General features: G+C 36.2%; 1 protein-coding gene across 2 annotated transcripts in view; it reads right to left on the reverse strand.

The window, feature by feature from the left end:
* LOC117405735 (cyclin-dependent kinase-like 5) overlaps positions 1–6,774 on the reverse strand; it is a 94,549-nt gene extending 87,775 nt beyond the window's left edge. For both annotated transcript variants that reach the window (XM_034009079.3, XM_034009078.3), the window contains exon 1: positions 6,640–6,774. The gene's annotated coding sequence lies outside the window, so the exon portion shown is untranslated. The remainder of the gene's footprint in view (positions 1–6,639) is intronic.
* Between the last annotated feature and the right edge of the window lie 2,478 nt (positions 6,775–9,252).

The following is a 9,252-nucleotide window of genomic DNA, read 5'->3' on the forward strand; positions in this document are numbered from 1 at the left end:
GTGAGTCAAGTAGCAGTGGACAGCTGTATGAACTTCTACCAAGTGAACAGCAGCTGATTGAACTACGAGTAAGGGGTTTGCTGGAACCGAAGTTGGCCACCAGAAAAAGTTTCTCACCAGTTATTACGTCAGTCTCCAAAAAAGTGTTGTGACCCAAAGAATTTACACCCTACCAAAACTAAACAAATTAAACTACAATGACACAATGTAGTGGATGGTGTCCAAACTTGATTTTGGTCATCCATGTTGGGGCTGACAGGCAAATTGAGGTCAAAGCTCCGCAATTCAAGGTCAAAGGGCAAAATTCTGTTTGACATTAAATATTAAAAATATGCCATATTTGGATAGAGCACAAAGAAAGCAACTGTTTACTTTTTACTGTAGCATTAACAATAAAAAAAGTTATTGGTACTTTTATGTCTTTGGTCTGATCTGGGAGCCATTTCGTGTCACATAAATCGGTGACCTCTCACATAAAAACCGTTTTACCTAGAGACGTGAAGTTTGGGGAAATCTTATATCTCTATGGCATCAATATCCCTGCCAAACAACATCAAATCCATGAACCTTCGGTTTCGAGGGTGACTGACCTGACTTGGACTGACCCATGTTTAACAAACCTTTGTCAAGGGAAAGTATGTTTGAAAACAAACAGTGGACGTACTTTTGATGCCATGGTAACTATACTTGTTTATTTCTATTTAAATCTACAATGGGTGCGTTAAGCAGCTGAGCAGTTCAGAGCGAGAATTGTTCCACTCACTCCGATCACAGATGAAATCTGCTCTGCAGCGCTCTGAGCTGCTCAGAGGGAGAGGAACTGAGCATGCCGTTAAGTGGGTTCTTTCACTGAGCTGCTCCGAGATGCTCACTTACTTAGTGCGCCCCATATTAATGTGTTTCTGATGTCATTTACTACGAAGGATGAGTATCGTTTGACAAGTATTGATAGTCAAGCCTGTGCATCGTTTTTGTGTAAAGGGTTTAAGCAAAGGAAAGCTTTTATTTTTTTTATTAAATTTGGAATCTGCAATCATTTTTTTGCATTGAGCTGCAGAGTGGACAGTGATAACTTTTTTTTAATTATTATTTTTTTCTCTTGATTGTTTGTTACTCTGACTGGCTATGGATTTAAACGACTCCATTTGGTGGGATTTTGCTTTGTCCCCCCAACTGGTACAAATCAACACGAATAAGGTAAAAAAATAATAATTTAATATATTTAATTACTACTGTATATGCATAAACTGATGTAATCAATATGCATAATAGTTTTTAAAGCGTTATTAGCAATGTTACACAGAAATCTACAGCTCAGTTTTATTCATAACATTGATGAATCGATGCATCAGCATTTTTGGAGAACGACATATCGAAAGTGAAAAATCAGGCACCGTCCCAGTCTTATTTACTACATAGTTAATGATGTAACAATCTACTATTCCTTTCTATTTAAACCTTCAGGCACCATGCTATTTATCCACCTTTATTCTTTTATATTATATCACATTTTGTTTCTTCTAAAACTAGACATTTTAGGTCATTCATTTTATGTTTAGTTTTGTAAAGTGTTGAACTATTGGTATTGGTTCATTTACTTTTTTTATTTCTTATTTTTGATAGGTGATTCTGTATGTTTTTATATAATGCTGTATCTGTCTCCTCCTGCATAGTTTATTGTGTTATATTTTTGGCAAAATATATCATAAACAAAGTTGTTATATTTGTATACATATATTTATTCATAAAATGTTATAAATATAGAATTCAGGAAAGTATAGATTTGTGCAACTACAGTACCTCAAGTTTTTGACATAGCATTAATGCAATAATGATTCTGAAATGAATGGAGAATGACCAGCAACACATGGTTAGGCTCAGAAGAGTGATGACCTGTACAGTATGTGAGGATCTCATTTCAGCTAACCATATTTTGCCCTTAGTAGATTTATTTTATTTTATTTTTTTAAAGGGGACTGCTGCCGTAAAAAAAAAAAAAAAATCCATCATCTTTTTGCTGTTAGAATAACGCCTACACACATAAAAGAAAAAGAAAAAAACACAAGAGTAAACATTTTAATGTATTCTTGTTGGATTAGCTGCAGTTTTGTTGTTGTTTTTATAATTAGATTATTTGCTGAGGTTACCTTCAGCACTAAAAAAAGCAAAGATTCTTCTCTGCTCCATTAACGTTCCTCCAACACTGTTCCCTCTGACACAGACTATCACTCAGGGCTTGAATTTCATTTTTGTGTGCTGGGGGGATTTCCCCCCCCTATGTTGCAGCCAATGGGGGGGGGGGATTCAAAAATTTTAGGGGGGGAATGGCAAAAGAAAAGGCACTTTTTTATATAAAAAAACGATATGTATTTTACAGCATCATCATTCACTCTGGTGTTGCTTTAAAATAAGCTGCAGCTGTTCATCACGGAGACAGAGCACTCTCCATTGCTTTTGCCATTGCCTGACGTGAAGTTTTTGCATGCAGCAGAAAAAAAGGTGCTTTTCTTTTTAACCAGCGCTCCACTTATTATTATTTTTTTTAACTCTTTACACTCAGCCCGATTTCCGCCTGTTTTTCACTGTTTTCATTTATGTATGTTTAACTACTGGATAGTTTGTACTGCATGCATGTAACATATCAAATGAAAGGCTGCAAAATGTTCTTTCATATTATGTAAGCTGCAACAGGATCAGGCATACTATATATGTGGTAGAGATGAGAATGTATAAAAAAAAAAATCACACACAAATTTTTTATCTTAGACCTGAACTCAAGCATGGTTCCATCAACAGACAGATTTAAAGCATTGGTTTTACCTAGCTGGCGGAGAGTACCTAACAGCATTACCTCAGTCTTGTCACAATTAAGGTGAAAATTTCTTTGCGACATCCAATTTTTTTATATCAGAGATACAGGCAGTTAGGGCAGAGGCCTATGTTATGTTGGTTTAACTACTGGATAGTTTGTACTGCATGCATCAGGCATGCTATAATGTGGTAGAGATGAGAATATATCGATATTAAAAAAAAAAAAAAAAAATTCCAAAATAATCATGTTTGGTCACTACTATATATATTGTAATCATAGATGGCTCAAAAAAAAAAAAAAAAAAATAACACCATTGAACCTCAATATGAAATTAACATGGGGGGGAAGCTGAGCTTCTAAGCTTTCCAATGATACCGCCCCTTTCTGTCTAGCTACTACGAAGCAATAGGCTCAAAACAAAACCTAAGCTGTGAACTCTGTCACATGATGAGGCTTAACTTCAGGCGATCGTAGTTCCGGCTAGGAGTACCGCACACACACGCTGAATATGTCTTTGGAAAGCCCAGAGTCTGGTAGGTGGCTTCTACGGTGCCTGAGTAATATGTGCGTAACCTTCGGTGCCCTGGCGCCCCAAAATGAATGGGGCTGAGTTTTGAGAGTCAAAGCAAAAGTCACCGCTTGCAGAACAACACCTAGATAGACTTAATGTCGTCTTTTTTCTTTTCAAAACTGTTTACGTACTGCAGTGTACTGAGTTTCTATAATTCTTAAAGATATCGGCCGAGAATCACGTACGAGAGAATAAAGTCTTGCGGTACTTAAAATATCCAGCACTACTTTTATTTATTTATTTATTTTAACCAGAACTACTCAGAATGTGGCTCATAGTGCTTTCGTCACTGACACCCACTTCCTTATAGATTGCTGTAGCGTTTCAGGCGTTCTAAATTGGGTGAAAAATACAGTAGCTTGGCGTCTTAAAATATCTCTGCAGGATTTTCCCGCACTGAAAGTTGCAGAAATGCGAGAGCAACTTGGAAAACGCGCGATTCCCGCAATCCCACGCTGAAATTCAAGCCCTGACTCTTAATAAATAGTACTAGAGCAATGCATCCCCAAATAATGCATTACAGTTCACAAAAAAGTAGCTAGCTGTCCACAACTTACATCCCTAGAATCAATATCGACAATTGTTTAATCAAAACCAGACCAGTAAGACATAACCCTCAATAACATCTCATCCAATCAGGTGTTATAGTAGTAACATGAAAAAATAGGCCACAGTAACCAGCCACTGTACACTTACAATATGAAGCATGCAAGGTTTCATCGAACAAGGTCAACTCGTTCTGAAAGCCTTTTATTAGCCTAACCAATCACAGACCATGGGATCTATTCAACTGATCTTGGATGATCTTAATACCACAAAACTACTCCCTTTTAGAAAATTATTCAGCATCATCAGCAAATCAGCTTCCAGCTCTAGCATGCTTCCATCAGACAGTAGATGCCTGCTGGAACGTCACAGCATCAACTGTGAATCAAACTTAAAATCAATCTGTGCAGGACTACCATTTTTGTTTTGTCATTTTAACTTGCCTTAATGAAAGTGCAGTCTATTGGACAGCAAACTAAACGAAGGCACAATTGGTCTAAATGTATTTCATTATCCACCAAAACCAGCCAATCAATACTTTGCACTGACAAAAGCAACCAGAGCAGTACACACAACTGCCGAATCAGCCAATCGCAGTCTGTCAGCTAGACTACCACAGGCATCATAATCGGAGCTTTACAAGTACACCCAGAGATATAAATCCCCCTCAGTGGTTGTATTATTCTAAATGAGGTACTGGTTCCCAGTTCCTTTGTGAAGCCTCTGTCTAGACACAGAATCTACTTTGAAATAGAGGAGACCCTGCTTTGCATTACAAAATAACTTCTCTGGAGCCATCCTTGGCCCAAAGACATAATTCACTTATTACAGCGCAAACAAGCAAAAAATAAAATAAAATCATTGTAGATTATCAAGAGACCACTGTGTACTCCCCGTTAGAAAATATTTGTGTTGTAGTAATACTAGAATAAATCTGTGTTAAAATGATTGAGCTTATCAAGCAATGACAGTAACAAGCATAATAATGACACCTGTATCTGTAAGATTGTTGGAGGTTTGACCCTAAACTTCTTGGAAGCAACTTCTGATGTCTCTGCAACGGTCCCATATGATAAAATATTGTGATGGATGGCTCTTTCCAGTCAAGTATTTATAACTATAAAAAATTAAGCCAGCTTATTACATGATTCTGCTTTGATTGCCAGTAATGTATACTCAAATATTAATTAACAAAAAATAACTCAGACATATCACTTACAAAAATTAAACAAATAGTTGTATTATATAGAATGTTTTGTATGTTGGTGTGACTGCGCAAAACTATGAATACATTTTGTACATTTTTTCTTATTTAATTACTGTGCAATTTACATTCCATTTTGCATATGAGGCTTATTTCAAAACTACTTTTAAAGTCATATGGGTACACCACAAGAAATACAAATTTGCCATATTGTGACAGGGGGGAAAAAGTACTGTCCAGTCCAGTGGGCTGGAATAAATAACTTTGAAATACTGCTATGCAAACAAGCCTTTTCACTAGTTATTGTACTACTGTACTTGCTAGAACTGCAGTTTCAATATCATTATGATAATTAATGCACAGAAACCTGTTTGGAAATAAAAGGTGCATAGTACTTATCAAACAATAAACAATACTTAAATAGTGCCAGTGAAGTTTTTAATGTAGTTTGGGGTTTTTGTATTTATTTATTTTATCATTTTTTTTAACTAACAGTAATACTTGTTTTACTGTTAAAACCTTTTTTACAAAAGAAAACCGTTGTAAATTAGGTGATTAACATATGATACGCTGACTCAAGGTTTGGTGTTCGATTAACATTCCCATTGTCATAAGGATACTGTTATATATATATAATTAGCAATCAACGCAGACAGAAAGCTAACCTTTAAACTTGAAATGAAAACGTTACATACTTTCATAATAGTTTGTCTACTGAAACAAGATAGATCTGCTAAATGGTGGGTGGCTGGCACGAACATATGCAGCATCTCATTATCTAAAGTAGCTAACGCTAAAAAAAACAATGGTTACCAAAGATGAATTAATCAGTCATATTTCTAATTCTGACATAAATGGCATAAAATGCTCTCTTTTTTGAGTACCATTATATATCTATCTATCTATCTATCTATCTATCTATCTATCTATCTATCTATCTATATATATCTATCTATCTATCTATCTATCTATCTATCTATCTATCTATCTATCTATCTATCTATCTATCTATCTATCTATCTATCTATCTATCTATATAGAGAGAGAGAGAGAGAGAGAGAGAGAGAGAGAGAGAGAGAGAGAGAGAGAGATTTAAAATCAACGCCAGAAGCAAACCACTGAAAACTCAGTCTGAATCGGAATGTCAATGTGCAACTCTCTTATCAAAATATAATTTACATACAGACCAGTATGGGGTGAATCATGCTGTGCTGGTGTTACTGGTATTATTTCTTAGTAAGACCCCATTTATCACTGAAAGTACACATGTTTGCAGCTCTATATACACAATCATGTATGTGCCGTCATTCCAAACCGCAAACAGGCAGTGAACTGCATATATTAGCATAGCTGAAAACGAAATCGCTGGAGAAAAATGTTGATGGTAGATCTGGCTCCTAAAAAATCTGCGTATGGTCGTTCGTGTATTTATGATACCAATAACACAACTGTGCGATATAACACGATCTTAGCACATCTAAAAAGATGACAACTTATTATACTCACTGAAATCTTAGTAATTAATGAACTGGCTCCCGTCTCTCCATCAACTGCTGGTGTTTTCATTGCAACAGCACCAACACAGCAACCAACCCACTTCACAAGACAACCTACAGCTGCTACTAGCAACTGCAATACCCTCCAGAGAGTGTCAGTCTATGAACCAATCAGAAACCAAATCTTGTAACGTCACACCACGCCCCGGGATATGTAACCCAATCAGAGGTAAGTTGTACAGGTCGGCGTGTCAGAGAGGAGTGGTTCCCGTGCAGGGGTTCGGTTGAGGATTGGAATTCAGCAACAGACTGACAGTGACAGCAGACTGCTCGCTGAAAGCAAGCACGAGCTGGCTGGTGTCACCAAGCCCTGCTATGAAAAGGGAGCAGTGGTGGTGGGGGCGGCAAAGATTTTTATTGTGGTCTGTTGTTGCTGTTTTATATTACAGTTTGGTTACATGTATTACTCACAATTAGTTGAAGCTTGCACGAATTCCAACAGATTTTGAATAGCTATTTTCTGTAGTTATGATGGTGCCATCATTTTGATATCACGCAGGCCTGCATATTAATATTTAAAATACCAAATGGCTTCTGCAACAGTCAAAGTACTACCTTACAAATCAATTTAGCTTTGATTAGTTCATTTTGTCACACTCATTTGCAATTAATTTGAAAGGATTTGAACAAGAATAGGTAGTTGATCTGTGTGATGCATCCACTAGAGCAGAAGCAAGCAGATGGCCATGATAATAAAGCAATTGGCCCTACGCTTTGACATTTGAATTGGTTTGGACTTGGATGATGATCACCTTCTTTTCCTCATTCCTGTTCTATGGCTTGCTCTAGTTATCTTCGTTGAATCATGATTGTAAAATACAGTAAAAGTGTAAATGACTAATTATACTAAGCTAATTATTTGCCTTGAATGATGTTTCGAATTTTAGATACGCAGCCAAATAAATACACAGCCATTCATTTAACCCCAGCTAAACTGACTAACTAAAAAGACCCCTGCTGGTCCGGTGGTGACAGGACAGATATATGTGTTTTAAAATCACTACATTACCTTACATTTTCAGAGGATGCATGATTAATGCAAATGCGGGTGTGAATACACATGTAGACAGCTGCGGAGACTATGGATTGGTCTGAAGCCTTTTTAAATCAAAGTGACGTTTCTTCCACTAGTTCTTTCTCATCGCAAATTATTGATTTAATATTTAAGAAGGCTATAACTATACAAAATAAGAAAAGAAAAAAAGGCAGATATTTAATTATCCAGATTGTCTACAGAGTGGAAAGGAAAGAGATTCCCAGTTCCAGTTCAAACCCTGTTGGTTGGCTAGACTGTGAGTATCCGTTACGAATTCACCAAGGAAATGTAGATACTGCATTGAAGAGAGCATTCTAGAACAGTAACAGTTTCAGTCTGGAACACTGAGTATAAGGAATTGATCCAGTTAACATGGGGAATAAAGAGGCAGTAATAATAAATATAACAATAATAATCATTATTTACAACTTTATTTTATGTTTTCCGGGAGTTGTACAACTTTAAAATAAATATTTCATGTGGTTTAGACAATAGCTTTACAATTAGCCACACATAGTAGACTCATATATTGTATTATGTCGTGTGCTGATAAAATGGTGACAATATAATACCAATTAATCAGACATTCTGTCTTTGTAGCTTTGCTGCCCCCTGGTTGTTGTTTATGGTATATCCTGGTATTAACCAAACACATTCTTTTAAAGACATAATTCTATTTTATAATGACATTGAATTAGGTATTTCGAAATAAAACCAATACAACATATGCTAATTAAATATAAAAGTCTAAGTATTTACCCTTACAAGACCATTATTACTTGTGGGTCAAGGCAAAATACTGTAACCCATACAGTGAACTTGTCATGGTATTCATCTGAGTCAAAGTTAAAATGGAGTCTAAAAAAAATTCAACAGTATAACAAAAAACAATTGTTTTATGTATGTATTTTTTATTAAAAACTGTAATACTCATTTTTAAAGAAATACATAAAAAAGGGGTACATAACACATCTTTATATGTTACACAATTATGCTATCTAAACTCTCCAAATAATCCTACCAGTTTTGCAATAAAACGTTGTGTCAGCTGCCACATTGTACCACTACTTCCTATGTGCCACAATGGACACTGAATTACTTTGTCGCTGGAGATTACCTCATCTACGTTGTTAGATGTCAGGTTAGTCAACACACCACAGTCATACAGACTTTACATTGAAGGAAATGTCCACACTGACTGTGTAGTTAACTGGCTTGCTGACTACTGCATAATCCCCACCGTCATATTTGTTTACAATCACAGTGATGTTTTAATCACCATTTTAGTGTTTGGAGCATCTTTCTGTTGAAGTATGTTTTGTAATTCATTTTCTGTTAAGTCACAGAATCGCTGTTCAGCAGTTTTTTCACATTCAGCCACTTTCTCTTGTTGTGAGGAGTCGAGGTAAAGGGCGTTCCTCTGAAAAGAGGCGGCACTGACAGTGATGTGAACCAATCACATGTCAGAGGGAGACTATTGTCTGGTGGTGTAAGGATTTTAGGGCAATAGTTCAATTTATTTTTGCT

The sequence above is a fragment of the Acipenser ruthenus genome, chromosome 9 (assembly GCF_902713425.1).
Source record: "Acipenser ruthenus chromosome 9, fAciRut3.2 maternal haplotype, whole genome shotgun sequence".
In the NCBI taxonomy this organism is placed as follows: Eukaryota; Metazoa; Chordata; class Actinopteri; order Acipenseriformes; family Acipenseridae; genus Acipenser; species Acipenser ruthenus.